Source organism: Lissotriton vulgaris, chromosome 8 (genome assembly GCF_964263255.1).
Source record: "Lissotriton vulgaris chromosome 8, aLisVul1.2, whole genome shotgun sequence".
In the NCBI taxonomy this organism is placed as follows: Eukaryota; Metazoa; Chordata; class Amphibia; order Caudata; family Salamandridae; genus Lissotriton; species Lissotriton vulgaris.
The window spans coordinates 63,820,606-63,847,762 of record NC_141696.1 but is presented as its reverse complement, the minus strand read 5'-3'; the positions used below and the strand labels follow the sequence as shown (position 1 = coordinate 63,847,762).

General features: G+C 42.5%; 1 pseudogene; it reads left to right on the top strand.

Moving 5' to 3' along the window:
- The first annotated feature begins 24,156 nt into the window (after positions 1-24,156).
- On the top strand, positions 24,157-25,081 carry LOC147693395 (olfactory receptor 56A4-like; annotated as a pseudogene).
- Positions 25,082-27,157: the final 2,076 nt, after the last annotated feature.

Below are 27,157 nucleotides of genomic sequence, written 5' to 3'. Positions count from 1 at the left end.
GGTGGCAACATCAACGTCAACTTGGGGTAAAACTTGATCCTAATGCTTCACCACAAGTACAGATTCAGGAGGTGAATGATTCTGTGCAGGTCAAGAAGAATGATGATTTGTCCAATGTCTTATCAGAACAGTTTCCAAATGTGTTTTAAGAGAGTTTGGGGTGTTTGCGGGGCTACAAACATCATATCAGGTTAAAAGAAAATGCTGTCCCGGTTGTGGCAAAAGTGAGGAGGATTCCTTTAATGGAACAAGTGAAAGTCCAGGAGGAAATTGACCCTCTAGTCAATACCTTATGTACACTGGATGTAGAGTCGCTGTATACGAACATCCCCCAGACAGCGGCTCTACTTGTCATCCAAAAAAAACTTGACTCTCGTCCACGTCCACATAAAATACCAACTCTTTTCATTCTCCAACTCCTGGAGTTGTGTTTGACTAGAAATTTCTTCACCTTTGATAACGTTTATTATCAACAGATAAAGGGACTTCCATGGGGGCTATTTTGCCCCCAACCTGGCAATTCTCTTTATGGATGCAATGGAATCTGTCTCAATTCTGTCAGATACTAACCCTTTTCATTCAGGTATTGGATTGTGACGCCGATATATTGATGATATTTTCCTTATATGGAATCTGGACATCAACACGCTACACCAGTTCCGGCACTGGTTAAATAATAACTGCGACGACCTTAAATTCACACTCTTGCATGACAAAGCACAGATTGCATTTCTGGACCTAACAATCTATCACAAAGAAGGTGAATTACTCACACGCCTCTTCAGAAAGCCTACGGAGCGGAACACGCTCCTCAGCTATAACAGCAACCATTCTAGGGCATTAAAAGACTCTCTGCCATATTCCCAGTTTTTATGGATACGACGAAATTGTTCATGCAAATCCGACTACTTTAGGGAAGCCAACATTCTATCCAACAAGCTAAAACACAGTGGTTACCGGAGAAGGTTAGTTAAAACTTCATCCAAAAGAGCATGGTACTGCCCAAGAGAGGTTTTATTGACACCGAAAGTATGTGACAAATCAGAAAGGATAGCTTGTGTCATCACCTTTTCGCCTGTGTCGCATAAAATCAGGAAATCTATCCTCAAGCATTGGCCCACGATTAATGCTGGCCCAATTAACTTGGAGAGACCCCTTTTTGCCTTCCGCAAAAGCAAGAACCTTAAGGACCACCTGGTTAGAGCAGCACTTCCTGCCTCTGCCCCTAGATCAACTTTTGAATCAATTTGGACTCTCCCCCCACTGCTAGGACATGTAAAATGTGGTGGATGTAACGTTTGTGGATATGCAATTGAGACACACAATTTCAGTCATAATGGCGTCAATGTTGAATTGAAATCTTTTTCAAATTGTAATTCTAATAATGTTGTTTACACGATATTGTGCCCTTGCCCTAAAATGTATGTGGGACAGACTACTCAGAAAGCAAAGACCCGCATTTATCAACATAGGAGTCGGATTAGGTGCAGGACTCCCAATACACCACTGGTGGAACATTTCTCAGAAAAGAACCACACTGAAGATGATATTCGATGGACAATCCTCAAGGTTGTCAAACTACCACCAAGAGGCGGCAACTTAGCTCAGCTCATGAACCGCGAAGAGCTCAAAAACATCATCCAGTTTGACACTATACGGACTGGCCTCAATAGGAGTGAGGACTGGACTACCTTACTGCAGCTTGGAACTCCACAAATGAACTTGACCACATGAACTGTACTGTGTACCTTTTCAAATGACCTCGAACTTCTATCTAGATGGGCAATATATTGTACCACTCACCAACTACAGCATTGCCCTCTGAATTGTGAATGTGAAAGACTTCTATCTAGATGGGCGATATATTGTACCACTCACCAACCACAGCATTGCCCTCTGAATTATGAATGTGAAAAACTTTTTCTGTGTATACTTCACGGTTTTAATTCACTGTCACTGAAGGTGGCCCCTCACTCGGGCCGTTTTTAAACGCACTTTATTAGTTACTCACGTCCTATAATCAAGCCACCTTTCACCCCTCCAAGATGTCTACCACAGCTACACGCCCCCGTGGCTACGCCTCTCAAACCCACAAGCACGTGACATAGGCTCACGATCACTTGACTATGAGCCCTCGGCTTCTTAACATGGCCGCGAATTGACTCCCAGGTGATCCGATCGGCAAGAGCACCTCGGCGGATTCTCGCTGTCCTTGCCCGCACAACCTGACATTGTTCAGTAACTAGGTAAGTCTGTCATTCCCTTCGCTGCCCGCCCCTTACTTTCCACAAACTCCCCGTAACCTGGTTCCCCCTTTTTTACCCACAGCGGATCTTCTCATTTAAGACTGCCCGGAAGGACGTGTAATCTTACACCGCAGCTGTTATCTCAATTTGCCGCGGACCGAGTACCTTCTCGGTAGGTTTCTGGCACCAGCACCGCCAGCTAGAAATGCATGCCATATCCCCCTTATGCTAATTCACTTTCCATTCCTTGACTCCACAGCGCAAGTTGGAACCAAACAAACTTGCAACTCCTAACCCGACCAACGGTTCGAAACTGCGGTTGCTACCTGTAGCAATAAGGTCCCTACCACCCGAGGTAAGCCTTAAACCCAACCCCTTCGTAGCCCCTCACCACATCGCTATAGACCGATATGCACAACTTTTGCTCTGTAGTATTCTAATAAGCATGGTTACATACGCCCGGTTCGACCAAGCTTCGAGATGCTTAAAACTTATTCTCTATGTAATTGACACCGCGTTTAGAACTTTCGTCGCTATGGGGTCATTTCCGACCGGCACTCCCTCCACAACGAGGTTCTCATTTCATGCATTCTACATGCCGTAATTCGCCCTTGCATATGCCTTCAAAAGCGGTACGACGTCCACCCGAGGAAGACCTGCTCCTCCGTAGCCCCTAATCAACATTGCCATAGACCGATATGCACTATTTATGACGGCAGTCCTTTATAAAGCATGTTTATATATGCTATGCATGACATGGGTTTCAGATGCTAAAATTGATACTGCGATCGGCACCCACACTGTTATGTGGATATTTCCGTCCGGCACTTCCTTCACAACGCGAGTCACATCTCGTGATTCGATCGAGTTTGCATGCCTAAAATTCACCTTTGCACGTGTCCTCACAAGTGGCACAACAGCAGTAGGCTCACTGCGCTTCCGAAAAATGCAAATGTGGTAAAACCGTTTGAAATGCTGACTTTTCTGACTTTTGACCCTCTAAGAAAATGTTATTGTTCTTTTTCCCTGTTCACTTTCTTAACAGGCGTATTATTCAAACCAGGCAAAATAATCTTATCTGTAGTCCTGATGATGATCCCTTTCAATTAGAGCAATGGATCTAAAGGTTGTCGACTTTGTTAAGTGGACATACATATAACCATTGTTTATTATTGTGTATGGTCTACTCTGGAGAACACTACCTACACTGATTTAAAAGTGTCCAGGTTGCTCTGTCTCTTTGCCTGTGAAACTCTCTCTTTCAATTCTCTCTACTACTCTGTCCTTTTCACAAGTACGGTACAGGACTGTGCCCTACTTTCAGTAATTGTTGCCTTTGTATTCAATTTTATTCTGTTATTCTATTTAAATAAATCCCTGGTCCGGATGGACAGGAGAACTATATAGTAACTATCGTGTTCTATATTATATTTGTTTACATTCCTTAAATTGCCTAGGACCTTTGTTTCTTGAAATAACCTACACCCTTGGTCCTTAGCTACCTCTTGGGTCCCCTTGTTTTCTTTAAAAAGCTGAGCCAAGCTCGAGCAGGGGAAGGTAGAACAATAGGCATCCTGTCACAGAGAGGCGTGACCACCTCCCAGACAGAATTTAGTGTATTAAGGCTGGGTGGGTGCGCTTGCAAGTGACTGAAAGTCTGCAGGAGGGGCACATTTGGTATCCCTGTGCACAGTCCAGTTCAAACCAGTCCTGTGAGCCATTGGCTCCTGCTCTGGCAGGAAACTGGACAAAGGAACTGGGAGTAATCCTCCCCTGCTTAGAAGCTCCTCTGGAAGGATCCCCTGAATTTTGCCAACCCTCTTTCGTAGGTATGTAAGGGCTTATCTGACTGTAGGCCTCTAGGTACGACATGGAAAAGATTCTGTACCAGAAAAAACTGACCCTCAACTGTCTGGACACTCTGTACTTCACTGGAATTAGTTTGGGCCTGACTTCATCTCCCTCTCAGTCTGAAGCATCATCTGTGCCTGTGCACCATACATGATCTGTGCAGTACCTCAGGACCATCAAGGACAACTGAAGACATCTCCCCTGGAGTGAAGAATCATTCCCCTGCATCAGCAGGCACCACAATACAGCTGCCCAGTTTGCTGACCCTGAGCTCCTACAGATCCAAAGGCTTCAGCAACACAGGAGGTGGGTTTCTATATCCTTTGAGGTCTGAGCTGCCCTCTCACCAAGTTTGAGGTCAGAATTCATTGTGAGGGCTGCAATAACTGAACCCCTGTGCACTGCGTACATTTGCAAGTGTATATGCTTGTTGGTGTTTCCCGAACAAGTGCATTGGGCTCCAAGTAGCCCCAACCTTTGCCATCATTGTCTACCAAGAACTTTTACCTCCTCACACTCAGTGCTCTGTGTGCTGTTGTCTGGTGAAATCGCTCTACGTCCTCTCATGACTCCTGTACCTCCATGCTGTGAGTCCATTTGAGGATCAACTTTGCTTTTCTGTGGCTCCCCTGGTTGTTCCAGGCTCACCCTGACTTTCTTGTCTTTAGTTAGTCTCCTGGACCGTGCTGGGTTGAACCTTACACATCCTTGACCTTCTGCATGGGTTGCCATTGTCAATTCTTGTTGGTGCTCCTGGAGGACACTGACCCCTCAGCACTCAAAATCATTCATGGGACAACTTGTATCCGGCCCCTGGTTGTCCTCGACATCTCCTGGTCCCCGCAGCTGCAGAGTCAAGGTCTCCATCAATGCACCTGAGGCACCCAACATTGGTGGGCATTCGTCTTTCGAGCCCCTGATCACTCCTAAGTGACCCAGACTCTGGCCCCTCTGCTTTCAGGTTATTCTCTACAAGAATCCACCTTTGTATTCCAACTGACACTTTTCTTCCTTCCAGCAGTGGCCTTTCTTCCAAGTCCTCCATTGGATTCGACTGCGGTTTCCGACGCCACTTCAGGACTATGCACCTGGCTTCCCTGGGTTAGATAACATGGGTACCTCGGTATCCACGGGTGGGGTGACTCTCCAACCTTCTGTCTTCCACGGGACTTCTTTTAAGTCCACTGAAAGCGTCCTTAAACTCTAAAACTTCAACTGCTACTTTCCCATAGATTTGTACGGAACAAACTGTCATGTTCCCACACTGCTGCCCTCCTCTGTGGGTTCCCTACTTACTCACCATGTGTGGTTCCTTGGGGTCCCAGCAATTCTACGTCCTCTCGACACTGTCTTGATGCAAGTTGTGGCTCTTATACCACTTATTTGGTATAGGGTTTGATCCCCCCAGGGGCCCACTGTGTATTAGTGCTATTACTGTCATTTATGTGCTTAAGTGCTGTGTGCCTTGTGATTATCTTCATGTATGAGTTAGGGTGTTTTACTAGAGAGTGGTATTTTAATAACTACATATTTTCATAACTACTGTGTTGTTCTCCTTTCTTTTAATCAATGTTATAAGGTTGCATTTAGGTAAAATAGGCTGCTTAACATTCCTTCAAGACTAAGCCTGCAGGCTGCTCTCCACAGTTAACACTTAGAAAGCTTTCTAAGCTTATCTTTGACACCTTAAATCACCAGAAGGGTTGTTTTGGCTGGTACAAGGTACCCACTGTAATTAGTGGACAGCATATACCAGGCCAACTTCTCACAATACCTATTTTAGAATAATTTCTGAGTTCAGGGGGTGGGTCCATTTAGAAATGGACATCATTTGCATGGTGTAAACCCACATTTTTCCCTAAACTGTTCTTGTTTGCTTTCGAACTCTGTACCTTTACCTTTGCTAACCAGTGGTAAAGTGTCTGAGCCCTCCCTTTTGAAATGAAAATGTATTTTTTTTAATTTTTTTTATTAAACCAGAACAGTACATTGGATACATAGCATTTCATGAAATGAACAAAGAAGATCTGTTGGTGTGATTTCCACCAACACACAAAATAGAAATAGACAGGGAAAACCAATAGCAGTATGACATAACATAAGAAGACATTAATCCGAAAAGAAACATTACTGACTACCAATTCAATTCAATTCAAAATTTCTTTATTCGACTGAAGGTAAAATCAGTCATACAAGTACATAGAAAAAAAGGTAACACATATGTAATCAGTTCATCATTTAAAAACAATTAAATATAAAACAGTAGATTGCGATGTACCCTATCACAGCTCATGCAAGAGCGACAGTACAATTCATTAAAGTAATTATTGACCTTCCATACTTTTCCTAAATCTCAGGGCTGTCTTTAAAAAGTTGAGTACGTATAAAGTGCTTTCACTGTGCAACATTTTAAGATAAATTAGTGCGGGCCTTAATTGCACAAAATTCAATTTTTTAAGAAGAGGTTTTAAAAACTTTTTTCGAGGTACGGTATAGTAGGAGCATATAAATAAAAAGTGCGCCTGATCTTGCGGAGACTTATTGTCGTAGCCGCAAGCTGGCAGCACTTGTCCCCTATGGGCTCCACTGGACACTGCTAGCATCAGATGAAAAAGGTCAAAACGAAATCTAGTCATTAAAAAGCGCTCATATCTGGAGGTGGCCCAGGATAAATAAGATTCTAATTGAATGCATGTTTTGGATAAAATGTGGCTCAACACGCTACCCTTCTTCAGTTCAGTCTCTTCCCTCGCCAACTGACGGGTCATTAGAAAAGTAGTCTTTACAGATGTTACATCATACTTTGTTACTGACTGTGGTGCTAAGAAGAGGTCCAATCTGCCCAGATTTTGAAGATAGTCTCGAATGTACTTTATCCAGGGTATCTTTAGTTTCCCATCCCATGTGAGTGCTTCGGATAAAATATTCTGTGTGAAGGGTATTTCGTTGTTCATCCAACAATTTAGTCAGCACAAGAGGGGGTTTACTGCAATTTTATCCTCTAAATGTGGTGTGCCCAGTTCCTCGTTGATGGAGAAGTTGGCCGTACTCTTCGGTAAACATAAGATTTGTTTTAAAAAATTATTTTCAGTGATTGTTAGATCAGGCACTGGTGAGAACCCCCAGAGGTCACTCCCATAGCAGGCAACTGATATGCTTTTGGCTTGGTATAATTTCATTAACACAGCCACAGGTGTGTTGCCCATTTTGTGAGCAAAGTCAGTTATTGCCGCATTGGTCCTTATTAAGTCTCCTCTCTTTTTCTTTAGCGCTGGTCCCCATGTAAGTTTACTGTCAAACAGTACGCCAAGGTAGGAAAAAGTTGTTGTGTAGGGTATTTTTTCCCCATTAACGGAAAAAGGGTAAGTCTTCTTGAACCCATGTCCTACCTTCATGATGAATAACTTGGCGTTATTAATACACAGGCCTCGTGAGTTCATAAAATGAAAAAAAGAATCCAATAAAATTTGAAGGCCAAGTGCGGTTCTTGAGATGAGGACGGCGTCGTCAGCGTAGAGAAGGACGGGGACGCCCCTTTTACCTATGTATGGGTAGTCTGTGTTTGTTCTTAAAAGATGCTCCTCTAAGTCATTGATGTATAAGTTAAAAAGAAAAGGCGCTAAAATACAGCCCTGTCTGACCCCCCGATTTATTTTAAAGTCTTTGGTCACTTTTAAGTCTTTGGTGTACCGCACGTTCGCTTGTGTATCGCTGTGAAGATCGGCCAAGAAATTGATTAGGTTTTTTTCAACCCCCATTTTCAGCAAGACATCCCAAAGTTTATTTCTGTCGACACAATCGAATGCCGATGAAAGGTCCATAAAGGCCATATTAAGTATACCGTTTCTGACCAGTGTATATTTGCCACTAATTAGGTATAGGTTCAGACATTGTGTTATTGTAGAATGTCCTGGTCTGAAACCATATTGTGCTGGTGACATAACTTTGTTGTTTTTGGCCCAGGTTGTGGCTCTTATACCACTTATTTAGTATAGGGTTTGATCCCCCCAGGGGCCCACTGTGTATTAGTGCTATTACTGTTATTTATGTGCTTAAGTGCTGTGTGCCTTGTGATTATCTTCATGTATGAGTTAGGGTGTTTTACTAGAGAGTGGTATTTTAATAACTACATATTTTCATAACTACTGTGTTGTTCTCCTGTCTTTTAATCAATGTTATAAGTTTGCATTTAGGTAAAATAGGCTGCTTAATATTCCTTCAAGACTAAGCCTGAAGGCTGCTCTCCACAGTTAACACTTAGAAAGCTTTCTAAGCTTATCTTTGACACCTTAAATCACCAGAAGGGTTCTTTTGGCTGGTACAAGGTACCCACTGTAATTAGTGGACAGCATATACCAGGCCAACTTCTCACAATACCTTTTTTGGAATAATTTCTGAGTTCAGGGGGTGGGTCCATTTAGAAATGGACATCATTTGCATGGTGTAAACCCACATTTTTCCCTAAACTGTTCTTGTTTGCTTTCGAACTCTGTACCTTTACCTTTGCTAACCAGTGGTAAAGTGTCTGAGCCCTCCCTTTTGAAATGAAAATGTCTTTTTTTAAAAAAAATTTATTAAACCAGAACAGTACATTGGATACATAGCATTTCATGAAATGAACAAAGAAGATCTGTTGGTGTGATTTCCACCAACACACAAAATAGAAATAGACAGGGAAAACCAATAGCAGTATGACATAACATAAGAAGACATTAATCCGAAAAGAAAAGAAACATTGCTGACTACCACTTAAAGTTGGATTTATACCATCCCGCCAGCGTAGTACAGGGCTCCAAATAGCCTCTCCCAATTTCCTAGCCTTCAATCCCCTGGTAGCATAAATCGATGTCTCATAGTTACAAACCGCTAGAAGGCGAGCTAGCCACATATGGAAGCTAGGGGGAGCAGTATCTTTCCAACAGGCGGATATAATTATTCTTAGTATAGCCGTACCAATAAAAACAAGTCTTTTTTCACTTCTAGAGAACATTAGGGACCCATCAAAGCCCATTAAATATAGGCAATCAGATTCGGGCAGTCTGTGGCCGAATATTGCCATCCAATAGTCTGAAATCATACTTTTTATTAAATCGAGCTTACAGCAGCTACTAAACATATGGATACTATCAGCAGGTCCCCCTGCACATCTAGGACAGAGGTCATTTTCTCTTTTACCCCAGGTGTACAATTTAGCCGGGGTGTAATACAAATTAACAAGGTTTTATATAGCTGGGCTTTAAGATTACTAGACATGAGAAGGTGATTTGATAATTCAATGCATTTATACAAATCAACATCGGGATTCTCAAACTTCACTGCCCACTTAGCTTCAGTTTTCTCAAGATCGTCCCAGATTTTAAACATAAAGGTATCATACAGGGTGCCAATTCTTATATTGGGTCTACTCACTAGCTCCAATAATTCGATATTTGACAGGTCCACAGTTGAAATATTAGCTTTAAGTTTAGCAAACAGTTGAGCATACTTAAGAAAATCTCCATTGAGCAGATTATATTTCGTTTTTAATTCAAGAAAGGTAGTTTCAAAACCTTTAAACAAAAAGTCATGAACCGTTAGAATACCCAGGAGTTTCCATTTTCTTGCTGTGGAATCAAAACCGATATTGGAGGTGAGAGAGGAATGCCAAGGTGTATATCTGGTAATCTTGCTAATATGCATATGTTTGTGAATCTTTTTCCAGACTTTAAGGGCATTGGTTATAGTTGTATATTGGCGATAGTTTCTGTGTATGTGTATCGAAGGAACAAGCCTTCAGCATTGCTCCCCAATATGAGCTCATAAATAGATGGGATTGAGGTAATTACGCTGTTATCAATTACACATTTAGGTTTGATCAGGGGAGCAAAGATCTGTATGAAGCCAGCCCAGTGATACAAAGTAGTGTTGGGGATAGCTAAACCTCCTCTATCTAAAGGTAGAGACAACAGTTTGTGTGACCTCCTGATTTTACTGTGTTGCCAAATGAACTTGGACATAAGTGAGTTTAATAATTTTAAGATCTTATCATCAATGGCTAAAGGAATAGCCCGGAACAAATAAAGAAACCTAGGTAGGACGTTCATTTTTAAAAAGTTGTCTCTGCCTATAATTGAAAGATATAAGCTATTCACTCGATCAAGGTCATTTTTAATTCTATCTAGGAGAGGGTCAAAATTTATTTTAATTATGCTTTTAATATCTGGGCTGATCACAATTCCCAAATATGTAGCTTTATTCACAGCCCTAGGATCCATACAAACTATGTTGTTAGTGCATACAATTAAAGTTTTCCCCTTGTTAAGAGAATACCCTGAGAATTTACCGTATTCGGTAGTCAGGTTGTCAATAGTAATAATAGCCTCAGAAGGATCAGGAGTAACAATGGCTATGTCGTCTGCGTAAGCTAATACTTTTGTTTGGTATTGACCACAGACCACAGGCTTAATTAAATGAGTCTCTGAGAGTTTTAAAATTAAAGGTGCAAATAGTAGGGGGGAACAAGGACACCCCTGTCTAGTGCCCCTGAATATACTGATGTAACTGAAAACGGACCCTGGTACCTGAATCTTAGCTTTGGGCGAATAATACATGGTTTTAATTGATTTTATAAATTTGGGGCCGAAATTAAGGCACGACATAACCGCCCATAAAAAAGACCAAGAGACGCGGTCAAAGGCTTTTTCTGCATCCAGCAGGATCATTGACATCCGGTCACCCGTAGCAGACATGGAGTCAAACAAAGTAATAACTCTATTAATATGGTTGGTAGTCCCTTTCCCTGGGATGAAACCATGTTGCCACGGGGAGACCAGATGTTCAATGACCCTACTTAACCTAACAGCCATCACCTTAGCGTATAATTTGGAGTACGAATTAATTAATGATATTGGACGGTAGGAGGTAACCAGTTCCGGGGGTTTACCTTACTTTGGGAAAACAACAATATTAGCTTCATTCCAGGATTCGGGAGGTATCCCATTGTATTGAATACCTAAGAATAAATCATGGAGAAGCGGCCTTAGCTGGCGGGTCAGTATTTTATATAAATCAATTGGAATTTTATCAGGGCCTGCAGCCTTACCGGAGGACATTGCCGATAAAGCAGCAAGCACTTCTTCTATTGTAATTTCTTTTTCTAAATCTCTTCGAGAAACGTCATCGAGACGTTTTTCATCGTCTGGAGAGTTAAGTGAGTTAAGTAGCGGAATCCCTTTCCGTATACACAGCGTCCTCAGAATATAATTTCTGGTAGTATTGTTGAAATTCCTTAGCAATATCTTCGGTTTGGGTATAGACCTGACCACTATCATGAATAGAGGTGATATTGTTAGTAGTGGTCTTCTGACGTGTGCGTAATGCTAATTGTCTGCCAACTTTTTCTCCACTCTCATAAACATCCTTTCTATGTACTCTGTAAGTTTGGGCCGCGTTCTGACTAAGATTGTGATTGAGGTCTGTTTTTAGAGCTATGACCTGATACATCTCATGCTTTGCATCACAACCTCTTGATATTTGTAAGATGTTTTTGCTCTGCTATCACTAGAGCTTGCATCTTTAAATTAAAATCGTTAAGTTGCTGTTTCCTAGCATGATTTTGAAAACTGATAGTATCGCCTCTTAGAGAAGCTTTAAAGCTATCCCAAACTGTATTCCTCGGAGCACTAAAGCGATTGGCCTCAAAGAATTGTGTTGTCCAGTGTTTTATATGAGAGATGTATTGGCTATTCACCAGCAGTTTACGGTCAAATGTCCAGGATCTACATTGACTGATAGGGTCGGGTGTTTTTGTTAAAAGAATAAGAGGATTATGGTGTGTGATACGAAAAAATAATCAATCCTAACGTGTTTCTGATGAGGGTTCGAGAAGTAAGTATACCCAGGGTCATCTTTGTTTGAATAATTCCAGAAATCGACTAAGCCTAAACTATTGGACAATCTGACAAGTGCTTTGAAAACCTTAGGTTTACGACCTACGTATTTCTGCTGAAGTGGAATTACGGCAGATTGGACTTTAAGAGAGATGTTGAAATCCCCACAGATGATGAGTGGGCCCTGCCAGGTTGGAAGCTCTGTTTCTAAAAATTAAAAAACAGCTGGTTCATCTTGAATAGAACCGTAGATTGTACAGATTGTAATTCCCAGGGCCAGTTTAGCCACCGCCCACCTGCCGTGCGGGTCTGACAGCTGCCGAACTGATGTCCCAAAATGAGTTTTTGCCAAAATCGCTACACCCCTTATATTTGAGGTTTGTGTAGAGCTTGTTAATACATTATATCCCCTTAATTTAAACAGAGATCTTTTTTCCCAGGGTATATGCGTCTCCTGGAGACATAGAATATCAACAGGATTTAAGCGGACTAATTCAGCCAGGAGCTGTCGTTTATTAGTAGTCAGTAACCCCCCTACATTCATTGTTTGAATCGTTAGCTTACCCATTTTCAAAGCTGTATGTTTGCCGACGTATAATGCCTGAGAATATTTGAATATAAATAATATGCATTGGCAACTCCTTCTGTTTAAAATTTATTTTATTGTAATTCATACAAGCTGTGTATCCTTTTCTCTGGCCTGGTTCTTTTTTTGTTTTTGATGCACCCCCCCTCTCCGACCCCCCCTTCCCTACCACACTTGCACGACCCTCCCCCCACACCCCCTTCCCACAACAAAAGGCATTCAGACTCTACCAGAGTCTGGGTGATGAGGAGCAGAGCAAAACCTGAGCTACCAACTTAAGCATATGAATGAATGAATGAAAAATATTTGTAGAGCGCACGATGGCCAAACGGCTTCCTGGCGCTGGGAGCTCTGAAGAACCGAACAGACAGGGCCAGGAGGTTTAGCAGGGGTAGGCCAGGGCAAACAGAAAAGTTTTCAGCGCTTTACGGAAATGAGAAAAAATAGGGATCGAACGCATAGAAAGAGGAAGGGAGTTCCAGAACCGGGGAGCAAGAACAGAGAAACGGGTTCCACCAGTGCGAGATTTGTGAAAGCGGGGAACAGTGAGGAGGGCAGAAGATGATGAACGGAGAGTGCGGGCAGGGGTGTGACGGGAAATCAAAGAATTGATGAAAGCCGGTGCAGAGTGGTCAAGGGCCCGGTAAACAAGGCACCCTAGTTTAAACAGAGATCTCTGCAAAATGGGCAACCAGTGAAGGGATTTGAGGACGGGAGTGATGTGATGGGTTTTGGGCAAATGAAAGATGAGACGGGCGGCCTGATTCTGGATAGCTTGTAAGCGGCGGGTTTCATAGGCAGGGATGCCAGCGAACAAGCTATTGCCATAATCAAGGCGGGAAGTGATAAGGGCGGAAATAATAATTTTAAGGGAGTCGAGAGAAAAGAAACGAGAAATTTTCCGGATCATTCGGAGGGAAAGAAAACAGGAGGACACCACGGCACTGACCTGGCCATGCATGGACAGGTCCTGTCTGACCTTGATGCCCAGAGTTTTAACAGAGGGAACGGGGGTGGGAGGGGGGCCAAGGATGGGAGGCCAGAAAGCAGGGGACCAGGGACTGGATGAGCCGCCAATCAGGACAAGCTCAGTCTTATCTGGGTTGAGCTTGAGGTGATTGGCGCTCATCCACCCAGAGATAAAGACCATGGTGGAGTGAAAAAAGGATAGAGAGTGAGAAGAAGAGGAAAGATCAAAGACGAGCTGGAGGTCGTCAGCGTAGTTATACACAGAGACCCCCAGCTCAAGAAGGGAAGAGATAAGAGGGTGAATGTAGAGGTTAAAGAGAAGGGGAGAGAGAGAGGAACCTTGGGGGACCCCACAGGGCACCGGGAGGGGAGAAGCAGAGAAGCCGGGAAGGTGAACGGCTTGAGAACGCCCTGTCAGGAAAGAGGTGATCCAGGAGAAGGCAGAACCTCGTATGCCCGCTGCGCTGACACGGTCCAGAAGAATGTTATGGTCGACCGTGTCAAACGCAGCGGACAGGTCGAGGAGGATCAAAGCTTGAGGGGAGTTGACGTCGGCCTTGGCCTTAAGCTCGTCGAGGACGGCTAACACCACGGTTTCGGTCGAATGACCCGAGCGGAAGCCAGCTTGGTGAGAAGCCAGAAGCTGGTATATATAAAGTATATATAATCACCACAGGGTCACCGACAAAAGGAGCAAGCCTAGTACGTCGTGAAAAAATAACAACAAAAAGGAGATTCAGCCCTGAAGTTTATGACTCAATAGTCTGATTACTGTATCTCATCTAAATAAGCTTTGGCTTTAATCTCTAAGGTGAAAAAAGAAGTCTGTCCTGCACGTACAACTTTTAATTTGGCAGGATTATTCAAATAGGCTTGAGCTCCTTTATCCTGAAATGGCTTGATCAATGAGCGTAGGCGCCATCGCCGCTCAACAGTTGCATGACAGAAGTCAGGAAGTCAGGTCTTGTGAAAAAAGAACAGTCCTTGAACTTCAATTTATGATCGGGTCTAGCTTTCTCTGCAACTATCTGCCGCAACAAAAAAATTCCCAAAATATACTAAGATGGCACGTGGGTATACACCAGGTTTAGTAGGTAGTTTAAAAGGAACTCGATGTGCTCGTTGTATTTCCAGATCTAAGTTCCAGTCATTTAGTTCAGGCATTGAGTCTCTAAGCATTTGCACTACAAATGTGCGGATGTTCTCGCCCTCAATTTTTTCCGGAATTCCCAAGAAACGTAAGTTGCTGCGGCGTTGTCAATTCTCAAAATCCTCGAGCTTCCATTTCATATCTATTAATTCAGCGTTTTGCAACTTAATTTTTTCAGTATTGACCATCACCTCGTTCTCATTGAGAAGCACCCTTGACTCGATCTCGGTCACTTAGTGAGCTTCCTGACTACCCCTTGAACTTTTCGTAATGCAGCTCTAGATTTTTTACTTTCTAAGGTAGTCTCTTCCCTATGGGCTGCAATAGCTTGCAAAATGGTCTCTACAGCTGCTGAAGAAAACTCGCTAGGATTAGGGTGGTCAGGCTCATGTGCAGGGGAGAGAGACAACTTCGGAGGGGGATAATCCCCCTCAATGCCACTTTGCAACGGTCTAGAGCTTGCACCTGGTTTAGTACAAACAGTATTGGTTTTTGAGTGATATTCGTTGGTGCCTTCAGAGGAGCTGCATATATACTCTGAGTCCTGTCCCTCCTCTACATCGGATGAAAGCTCTGTGTCTGATTCAGTCTCAGGTTCTATAGAACCATCCGTTTCTAGCTCTGTCCCCGCTTCATCAGAGAATGAATAACATTCGGAAGGTTCTTTATCCCCGTCTGCAATAATGCGTATTTCCAGCACTATGGTTGATGGTAGCTCAGGTTCAGGGATAGCAGGGGGTAAGGAGGGTTCTAAGGCTGTATTTAACAAGCTGGCAGTAGTTAGTTCAAAGCTCGTCTTGGCGTTGATCGGTGCTTGCTCCAACATGAGGATATTTGTTTCACCCGAATCAGTCAAGCCTTGACCCTCAGCTTGAGCCTCTAGCTCATCTTGATGTTCAACTCCCAATATATTTGCACTTTCACCTGAGAAAGACATACAGAGCCCTACAGTATCCAGTTCGTTCTGCTCATTCAGTTCTAAGTTTTGAGTAGGATTAAACGGATCCCCAGAATCATTCCTGGCAGCATTAGCATCACTAGTCACTAGCAGAGACCCAGTACTCACAGTTTGTGGAGTCAGATGTGGTGGTGAAGTGGAAAGCTCAGCTGTATATGGATTCTGAAAAGGCTGACTGTTGTTCGAGAGCTCAGTCACGATCGGTGTGGCAGACTGATTCCTATTGAGGGCGCCTTTTTTCCGCATTAGCAAATCTATTACTGAGCCACCAGGGGAGGGCTGAGCTTGGGGGGTCAATTTCCTTCTGACAGCGAGAGCCTCGTGTCTTGGTGAGCACTCCGTTAGCAGAGGTTTCTTGGCTTTTCCCCTGCACCTCCCTGTCAAGGTAGAAGCACTGTCAGGTCCGGCTCCATCTTTCAGAATCCGCTCCGTCTCTTCCCTGACTGTTCGAGCTGCTTTTGCGACTCTCGCACGAGCAGCAGCCGAGGAAACTGCTGAGGCCGTCTTCGGAGGCATATCGGGAAACTCCTGTTGACAATTGGGAGCGGAGGACGAAAATTGCAGTGCCTTCCCGCAAGCTGCTGAGTCTGACTGGGCTACCGCTGTCGGGTCGCGGGTAGAAGAGAATTCCTGCGGCTGTGTGACCACGTCCAAATCCAGCAAGCAGAGGACACGCTGAGCCCGGAGTGAGCCCGTAGGCAGAACGGCACAGAGAGACCTCAGGACTGCATGATTGAGGCAGGTAAACAGAGATCGCTGCTGTGCTCCTGCAGCGCAAAACACACAGATCGGTGAGTCTTTAAAGGGGTCTCTTGGCATTATTTTGAGTTGTTTGTTTTGAAAATCGAACCCCTTGTTGTAAAATATGTTTGAGAATCGAAGCACTAACTCGTACTTGGGAGATTAGTCCATTTGTCAGATATGCAGCCTGTATTCGCGGCCGGTGATCCCTGTGTACTCCAAACGGCTATCGGAGCTCAGGTAAGCTGCTGCTATGCGGTTTGAATCAAACCACCATCTTGCTTTTGGAATAATTTCTGAGTTCAGGGGGTGGGTCCATTTAGAAATGGACATCATTTGCATGGTGTAAACCCACATTTTTCCCTAAACTGTTCTTGTTTGCTTTCGAACTCTGTACCTTTACCTTTGCTAACCAGTGGTAAAGTGTCTGAGCCCTCCCTTTTGAAATGAAAATGTCATGCACCTAATTAGCAAATTTAGTTTACCTATACGTCCCTAGTATATGATACAAAGTGTATCCTAAGGCTGCAATTTAATTGTTACTAATGGGCTGCAGCACCCATTGTGCCACCCACTGAAGTGACAGAGCAAACATAACTGCAGGCCTACCATTTATAGCCTGGCTGATGCAGTTGTAAACTACCAATTCAACCTTTCAAAATAATCCCTTTTAACAGGCCTAATCTTTCCTTATGAATATTAGTAAGTTACCCCTAAGCAGATCTTACTCCACATAAGGCAGGGTACATGGTATTTAAAAGCAGGCTGGAAAGTATAATGTTGAACATGCCTTTACAGTGATAGAGTCCCAAAATGGTAATTTTAGCAGGATTGGCTAATCCATGGAAAGTCATTGGGATGCAATATTACATTTAAGAATACTATCTCCCAGGCTAGGAAACAGCTATGAATTCCATTATTAAAGATTTTGAAATATTTATTCAAACGCCCAATTTTCTCCTGAGTTGGATTTGTAATACATATTTTAGAAAGGGTACTTTTAGAAAGTTACCTTTTTACTGGCAAAAGCGAGGACATAATTGATGAAGGGACGTAATGCTCATGTGTAATGAGTTACTACTAGGAACAGTCCAAGACTACAGAGACACACATGGTAGTGTTTACCAGTGCTGGCACTGCAGTGAAGATATCCTTGACTGTCGTTGGTGAAACACTGTAAGCATGTCGATAGATGATTATTTACTATACCCATTGACTGCATGAAGCACTGGTGTCACCTCCTAGCTTTCACAACATTCATTGTGGCATTTCACAGAAATCACCTACTCATCTTGCGGGGTTGCATATTACTTCTTATGAGTGAGTGCATTGATTTTATTATCAACATCAATGAGAACTGCTACATGTGTCCCCCTAGTCTCAGACTGTTCCTGTTAGTACGTACTTACAACTTTGCATCATGTCCCTTCATCAATTAAGTCTTGATGAGACCCCTGAATCACGTTGAAGGTCGAAACACCGTCAACAATATAAGATAAAAAACACACTATATATCATTGTACTATAATTTTACAGTGAATTATCATTTGTTATAAATACACAAAGGTTTACATCACAGTCACTTCCTTTTGGCACTCTTGATTGTGTTTTTTTCATTTTTCACTGAGGACATATCACACATATGTTGTTACTTCTGGTTTGAACACTGACAATTGGATGATAGCTTTTAATTAATGTATATTGTTGAAAATGTAATGTATGTTGGTCTGAAGATTTACTAATCTAGATGCCATTAATTGCATAGAGTAACTGTTGATGAATATTGAAACTGTATGCAAATAATTCTATTGATAGCATTATTCATTCATGGCAAAAAGCATGTTGGAAGGCCACCCACTGTATCCAACTGCAGAGTGCATGGAGAACACAGCATGCTGGAGACAAGTGTTTGTGCCTGCAGCATAGAAAGTGATATAAACAAGCAGAGCTGGAGTGTTAGGAAATGCCACTGACTATCTGTTGATGTGCTGGCTGCATCTTAAGTGTTGAATGACATGTTTGTCAGGCCGAAGTCCCTTATCCTTATCCTTTATCCTTTGCATATGCCAGAAGGTCTGATGCTAGAACAGGGGCAGCAACAGGGACAGCTGGGGGGAAAGTAGTAGCAGTCACCTGGTGACGACTGGCTTTGGGAAATTGTCAAATGCTGTGAGGCTGCAGGTCTATACTGTGTCTACTGTATGCACATGCCTACAGAAACTACTGTAGGAGCTTTGTTTCCTAGATTTGAATCATTGTAATAAAAAGAGGTGTGATCGCCTAAGAGGGGTCTTTTTCTACTGTATGATTAGGAAAGATGTATCAGTTCTCAAGCACTGGCTATTTGGTGTGTGTTAGTTTGTGGCCAGAGTTTGTGTGCTATGCTTTTCATCTTGCAAGTAAATAATAAAACATTTAACTGAGTTCAGGGGTTCCTTCGGAGTGAGATGGTTCAGTATTCCTCGAAGAAAATGGAACAAAATCACCACTGACCAACTGCTCACATCACTCAACCAAAACCCTCCCACACTCTCATCGGACCCAAACCAAGCTGCCACCAAACTCAAACAATGGATCACTCACAGCACTGACGAATTAGCACCTTTGAAAAACCACCAGATCAAATCAGGTAACAAAAAGGCCCCCTGGTTCAACGATGACCTTAAGAAATCCAAGAAGCTATGCCGTACTCTAGAGAAAACATGGAGAAAAAACCCAACCACCGACAACATGACCACCTTCAAAGCAGCCACCCGCAAACACCACCAACTGATTCGATCCACCAAGAAATCAGCATTCAAGGATCGACTCGACAACAACGCCCATAACAGCAAGGAACTCTTCAACATCGTCAAAGAATTCACCAACCCCACCGCTGCCTCAAACGACATTTCTCCCTCCCAAGACCTCTGCGATTCGTTATCCTCCTTCTTCTACAACAAAATTGCTGACATACATAACAGCTTCGAGAACATTTACAACGAACAACACTCCCCACCCGCTTCCGAACCTACACCACCCGCTAACAACCTCAGCGCCTGGAACCCAATCACCACTAAAGACACCATCCGCCTAATGAGCTCCATCCATTCTGGCTCGCCAACCGACCCATGTCCCCACCACATCTTCAACAAAGCAGACTCCATCATCGCACCCCATCTCCGTGATGTCATCAACTGCTCCTTCAACTCTGCTACCTTCCCAGAAAGCTGGAAACAGGCCGAACTCAGCGCCCTCCTGAAGAAACCCACAGCAGACCCCACTGAACTTAAGAACTACCGCCCCATATCCCTCCTCCCATTCCCTGCCAAAGTCATTGAAAAAGCCATCAATAGCCAGCTCGCCACCTTCCTTGAACCAACAACTCCCTCGATCCCTCTCAGTCCAGATTTCGAGCCAAACACAGCACTGAAACCGCCCTCATTGCAGCGACAGACGACATCCGAACACTACTGGACAACGGAGAAACAGTGGCCCTCATTCTACTCGACCTCTCCGCCGCTTTCGACACAGTCTGTCACAACACCCTTATACAACGCCTCAACAATATCGGCATACAAGGAAAAGCCTTGAACTGGATCATCTTGTTCCTCGCTGGGAGAACTCAGAGAGTCCGACTTCCCCCATTCAAATCAGAGGCCACCGAAGTCATCTGCGGTGTACCACAAGGATCATCACTCAGTCCCACCCTCTTCAACGTCTACATGAGTCCACTCGCACCCATCGCGCGTCAACACAACCTTAACATCATCTCCTACGCTGACGACACCCAGTTGATCCTTTCCCTCACCAAAGACCCTAACACCGCCAAAACCAATCTCCACGAAAGCATGAAAGAAGTAGCCGAATGGATGAAAAATAGCCGCCTAAAACTTAACTCCGACAAAACGGAGGTGCTCATCCTAGGATCATCCCCCTCTGCCTGGGACGACTCATGGTGGCCTTCGGCTCTGGGCACAGCACCCATACCCACAGACCACGCTCGTAACCTTGGCTTCATCCTGGACTCCTCACTCTCGATGACCAGACAAGTCAACGCAGTCTCATCCTCCTGCTTCAACGTACTTCGTATGCTCAAAAAAATCTTCCATTGGATCCCCCCGAGACAAGAAAGACTGTCACCCACGCACTGGTCACGAGTTGACTGGACTATGGAAACACACTATACGCCGGAATCACAGCTAAATTACAGAAAAAACTTCAACGCATTTTAAAACGCATCAGCGAGACTCATTTTGGACATCCCTCGCCAAGATCACATTACCGGCCACCTAAAAGACCTCCACTGGCTTCCCGTCAACAAGAGAATAACGTTCCGTCTCCTCACCCACGCACACAAAGCCCTTTACAAAGTAGGACCCGAATGCCTCAACACTCGACTGTCCTCCTACACACCCACCCGCCAACTAAGATCCTCCAACCAAGCCCTCGCCTCAGTTCCGCGTATCCAAAGATCCACCATGGGAGGTAGATCCTTCTCCTACTTGGCGGCCAGGACCTGGAACTCACTCCCCACTCACCTCCGCCTTACACAGAACCACATCTCCTTCAGAAAAGAACTTAAAACCTGACTATTCGATAAATAATGACCCCCCCTCCCACCCCCCAAGCGCCTTGAGACCCTCTGGGTGAGTAGTGCGCTATATAAATTCCCGAACTTGAACTTGAACTTGAACTTGAACTTAGTATTTATTTAATGTTGATTTGCTAGCAAGTGTGATTAGCTGTTGGACAGTGTTCAATTCTGAATGTCTGACTTTTATCAATACTGATTACACTCTGACAACAGAAGACAAAGTTTTTCTTCATGTGGTGGATGGGTTGGGACATTTTCCTTTATCTGTTTGATATTTTGAGATTCTGCTCTGCATTTCTTTCTGTTGCTTATGATCGTTTCTGGATGTGGAAATGCATAATCACAACAGCACATCCAAAAACAGTATAACTGGCAAGTGTAGTTTGACGTAAAAATGTTTCACTTATTTTTGCCGTTTGGCTACAGACAATTTTGTCTGTCAGTCACCAAACACAAATGCCAGAGAAGATGCATACAGAGCACTGGAATATCAAAGATGATGCCCCAGAAGTTGACCCAGTGTGCTACTGAGTTTCCTTCATGGCTTTATTGTGACATGAGGAAGTGCCTATATATTAAGATGCATGGACTAATGGTGCCATCATGTAACACAATATGTCTATTACAGGTATTCATTAAAAATGCAACCCACACTTGTTGCATTTGCTAATATTTATATTGTGTTACTTTGTTTTCCTTGATTGTGGGATGTAAATAAATTGTGTTTGTGAACAATACAATCATGCGCCTGTTGTTTTTATATTTCTTTAAGTCTATTTAATCTATATGTTTTGGAATTGTAAAAAATATTTTTGGACAACATTCTTCTGTACCAATTGACCTTGTTCCACACTATCTGCTTCTCTCTATCTCAAGTAATGATAGTGTGAGAGTTGTCCTACCAAAGATATTGATGATAATATAACCACGGAGGTTTGCATAAAAAGAAAGTGTCAGACAGGCATAATATTAATAGCATAGGTAGCAGTTGTTACATCTATGATCTTGCATAACTGCCACCATTTTGTCTTTCAGTTTTCATTGCTGAACCATATTTCTGAGTGAAGTTAATTATTTAATGTAAGAGGTTTGATTTAATACATTTTAACAACAACTACACAGACCAGTAGATCTACCTTTAAGTTTATTTTTATTTCAGTTTTACACAAGCGGAAAATATCAGATAAATGGCTTCTTAACAAAGAATGACTGAGGTGTCAGGGCATTGAATACCTTTACATCAATGATGACTATAGAGACAGTTGTTCTGGATTCTATGTTGCGGCGTACCAAATGATTGTTTACTGTAAGTGTAATTTAGCTTGTCAAAATCTGCATTGATCAGATTAACCCTTTCTGTAGGCGATGAAAGCACCTGCCACACTACATGCATGTTTAGAAGATACACTGGGGAGCATGTAATATTTGAAAACAGGTCTGCTAAAGGTATCCACTGAGTCATTTCAAGTGAAACAAACTTAAGATGGATGATGATACACAACGACTGTCCTGATGTCTTTTGGAATACAATCAAAAGTCACTTCTACTTCAGAGTATAAAGAAGAAATGCTTGCCTATGTGGTTTGTGTTGTAGAAATATTTGCAATGTAGGCCACAATTTCTATCACAGGCTTCCAGAGAGGCAGCTGTTGTTTAAATATGAACATAGATTTAAAACATGTAGGTCTTTTTTACCCAATTTTTGTAGGATTGAAGGACCAAGCTGGGGACACCAAATTTAAAGAGATATGCTGTCAATGAAAGGGGAATGGATTTGTCCTTCCTATCATTGGACTGCTAGAGCGTTACATCTTTAGATGAATGTGCTGATTATCAGCAGCCATTAAGTTCATTGAGAACATTTGTAATGTCTACAATTTGGTATTTATATTTTGCATTACATGTTTTGCCATTGTTTTGTGTTGTTTTATAGGGTTTATGGAGGATCGGATTTCCATGCCACCTCTTTTATTATGGATGAAGCTATTGGAGCTCCGGAAATGCAAAGTTCTTGTGGAAGATTTTACTAGATTTTTTAAAATCAGATAACATGACTGCAATCCCATGGTTGGCTTATGTGCAAAACACCTTCCATTGCCTGGGGTACAGCCATCTCTTTGAGTCACAGCAAAGTTTAACACCCGATCTTAAAATGGAAGTCAAGGGGAGCTATGAAACTTACAAAGAGGGTATTGATTTAGAAAAATTCCTTAATATGCCTACAGTTACAAGATGTATGCTGATATTCACCTCATCTGATATGGATCCTTATCTGAACTGGATAGTAACTCCAGAGCACAGATTTAAATGTTATCTCACTGGGTTTAGACTAAACATAGTTAATTTCTTTGTGGCTTTTCCACTAGTGGGTTCTGAGTTTCCCTCCCTCCCATGTTGCCCCTGGGACCATGTTACTGCCCAATCAACTGTGCATTTTATGTTCTATTATACTTTATATGACTCTCTTAGATTGCGCTTTTTATGCCCTACCCTATTACATAAGCATTTTAATCCTTACAAAGAGAACTCGATCTATCTGCAAAGGTTAGAATCACACAATGTTTGCTGCTGTTCTTAGTCATATCATTGCTGCTATCAAAGTGAAAAGAATCTATGCATTTTGATGATTATCTGTTTTATTATGCTTTTAGTGTGTTGCTGATATTTTATGAAGATGTAAATGCTTTATTCTGTGCTTTTAAGGTCCTAAAATGACTCAATAAAGATGACATCAATAAATGTGCTGAGTATCTGCAGCCATTGAGCTCGTCGGGAACATTTGTAATTTCTTCAATTTTGCATGTATATTTTTTCTGTAATATTTTTTGCCATTCATTTATGTTATTTCCCTATTTTGAAATGCTGTAATTACCCGAAACAAACACAAAAAAGCAAAAATAAAGTAGTTTTCATCTATACCAATGCGCCTCTAACAATTTTCTATAATCAATGTTTATTTGAACAAGTAAGATACTCCCTATGTCCAAAACCAATGAATTGCATTTTCAGGTAATATCTTCTTCGGACCTTTTGAAAACCAATATGGCCCTGGAGTACACTTTACTAATGTAAGGCAGGAAATGTAGAGCATAAATTATGGTAAACTAATTTAAGATTAAAAGGCATGATAGTAAATGATAAGATAAGTTGTTAATTATTTGTTTCATTATTTGATTCTCTCAGCAGATGCAGATGTGCTGGTACTTTTACTATGTCCTCCATCAACACCTCATCATTCTTTCAAATCCCCTATTTTGTGCTGATCTGCTTTCCAAGCATCCAGAGCTGGCAGCATTGGCTGTCCATCCCATTGGCTTTTCTTCTACTTATCGCTGTTATTTCCAATCTCACAATCCTGGAAGTCATACGCAGAGAGCTGAGCCTTCATGAACCCATGTACTACTTGATCGGGATCCTCGCTATCTTAGATCTTGTCCTATGCATGGCCACCATCCCCAAACTCTTGGGAGTCCTCTGCTTCAACCTAAAGGTCATTGACCTGCCAGCCTGCCTCCTTCGGATGTTCGCCATGAATGGAGTCTGCTACATTTCTTTTCATGGCATTGAACCAGTATATTGCCATTTGCAACCCCCTGAGGCATCCCTCTGTAATTAGCATCAGATTTGTTACAAACGCCTTTCTGTTTATTCTGCTCAGGAGTATCCTGGTGTGCTTGTCTTATCCAATGTTAACAGCATGACTTCAGTACTGCTCCAGAAACATCATTGAACATTGCGTCTGTACCAATGTAGCAGTAACATCCCTTGCTTGCAGTGATAGAACAATTAATGCAGTCTACCAGTTGGCCATTGCCTTCTGGATTTTAGGAAGTGACTCTGTCTTCATCTTCCTGTCCTACTGCCTTATACTCCGGGTGGTAATACATATTTGTGTCAAAGGGGCTGCCAAAAAGGCACTAAGCACATGTTCCTCACATTTAATTTTGATTAGATTCTTTTACACTTTGCTATTGGTTTTAATTTTCACAAATAAGATTGAGAAGGTAATCGCACCTGATGTCCCTATCTTACTCAATGTCCTTCACTTCATTGTACCACCTGCACTGAATCCAATAGTCAATGGACTGAGGACCAAAGAGATGAAGCCAGGCATCAAGAAAATGATCAGCAGATGAAAGAAACAAACATCCAGATGTGAAATAAACATGTATATAGATGGATGAGCTTCACCAACAGTAGAGAGAGGGAAACAAACGGAGCCGCTCTTGGTCCCCCTAGGAAATATCAATTAAAGAAAAAAAAAATTGCTGTCTGATAAAAGAAGAGCTAGCAAGAGAAGTCACGTTTGTATTTAAAAAGACCTCTTACACACCAACCTAGTTGGTGACATGCTTCATCATTGGGTTCCCACAAGAGGGGCCGAACACCCCTCTGGTGTGGTACGATGCCTGTTTACAGCGGAGCAGGTTTTTTGTGAATTTGAGTTAAAAACAAGGTTTTAAAAGTGCCTCAGTTTCATCCAAGAAAATTGTATTAGTTGGAAAACCTAGTTCAGAAAAAAGCAAGTGTAGCGGATGTTTCCAAACTGGTTGAATTGACCAGAGACATCCTAGTCTGTGATAAAATAGTGTATGGTCAACATGTTTCTGCCTACTATTGCTGTTGGCGAGGCATTCTTCAGGACCAGAACACCGCAGCAGTATGCGCACTCTAAGGCACACCCTAACCAGTGGTGTAACAACTCTGAGCACTCTGCAATGTCAAAAATACTCTGCCGTAATCGTTACATTGTATGAGTAATCGATATCTATCTATCTAAACAGAATAAGGGGTCTCTTCACCACATCACACTGCGTAACATCAATTGTTTACCCATTTCATCAAATCGGTAAAATTGGTCCCACAATTTAAAAATCTGCCTCTTATTTATTAGGACACTTTAACATTCACATACTAATAAAGCTTTCAGAGTGTTAATGGTTTCGGAATCCTTAGCAGTATACCTCACCAGCCGCTAGAGTACCCGACCTGTAACTGAGCGCGCGCACACATTAGCAGGAGTTCTTTAAAAAGAACACCACTTCCGAGCAATTTAAAGTTGACATTCTAGCTTTCTAAGGGGAGCTGAGATAGCATAGAAAGTTGCATGCGCCCACATGTCATCACGCAGTATAGATCCCTGGGCTTCGGCTTTCTTTTGAAAATCCCCGGTCAGACATCATATGATCGTCGGGGTCGGATGGGTGTATGCGGGTGCCATACGGGTGCTGCGCTTTGACGAAGTAAATTGAGTTCCTTTTTTCTCCAACTTATTTGAGATAGATAGCGATTACACATACAATGTAACGATTACGACAAGAGTATTTTTGACATTGCAGAGTGTGACTATAAGCCTCCGCCCCCCACCAGGACCCATGTTGTGAATTCACAACTGTTTCAAAGTAAGCTCCTTTTTTGCTCCATATACTAAGTCTGCCATACTTTCACAGGTATTATGAGCCTTTCATCCGCTCATACGCCTGTAGATTTTAGTCATGTTCACTCTATTTTAATTCACTAATGTACCGGCAATTTCTAAGTTGGTATTTTGCAAAATGCATGTTCTTAGGAAAAACGCATGCTTTTAGTAAAAACTAGGAAAATATTTAATGATGTTAAAGACGGCCTGGTAATTCACCAGGCTCATTGGTTAGCACATCAATATCAGTGATTATAAATCCAATTATACTTATCCACAGTATATTAGTAATTAGCCCAGGACTGCATGATGAAAAGCACACAGTTGTGGCATAAGCTTTATCACCCCTATTACCTTAAGACAAATTCAAGCACTTAAGAGATCATGTCTTTGTGGGATTTGTTGCATTGTGGTGTCTTTTTACATGTCTCTTTCAGATTTACATGTCCTTAGGAAATTCTAGAGACACCGTCATAACTGTGAGTTAATTCAGTGTTGTTACACCACTGGTTAGGGTGCGCTTTAGCATGTGCATACGGCTGTGGTGTCCTGGTCCTGAAGAATGCCTCGCCAACAGCAATAGTAGGCAGGAACATGTTGACCATACACTTTTTTACCTCAGACTAGAATGTCTCTGATCATTTTAACCCTTTTGGAAACATCTGCTACACTTGCTTTTATCTGTGCTAGGTTTTCCAACCAAAAATATTTTTGGGGATGAAACTGAGGCACTTTTAAAACCAATATTTCACTCACATTGACAAAAAAAACCTGCTCTGCTGTAAACAGGCGT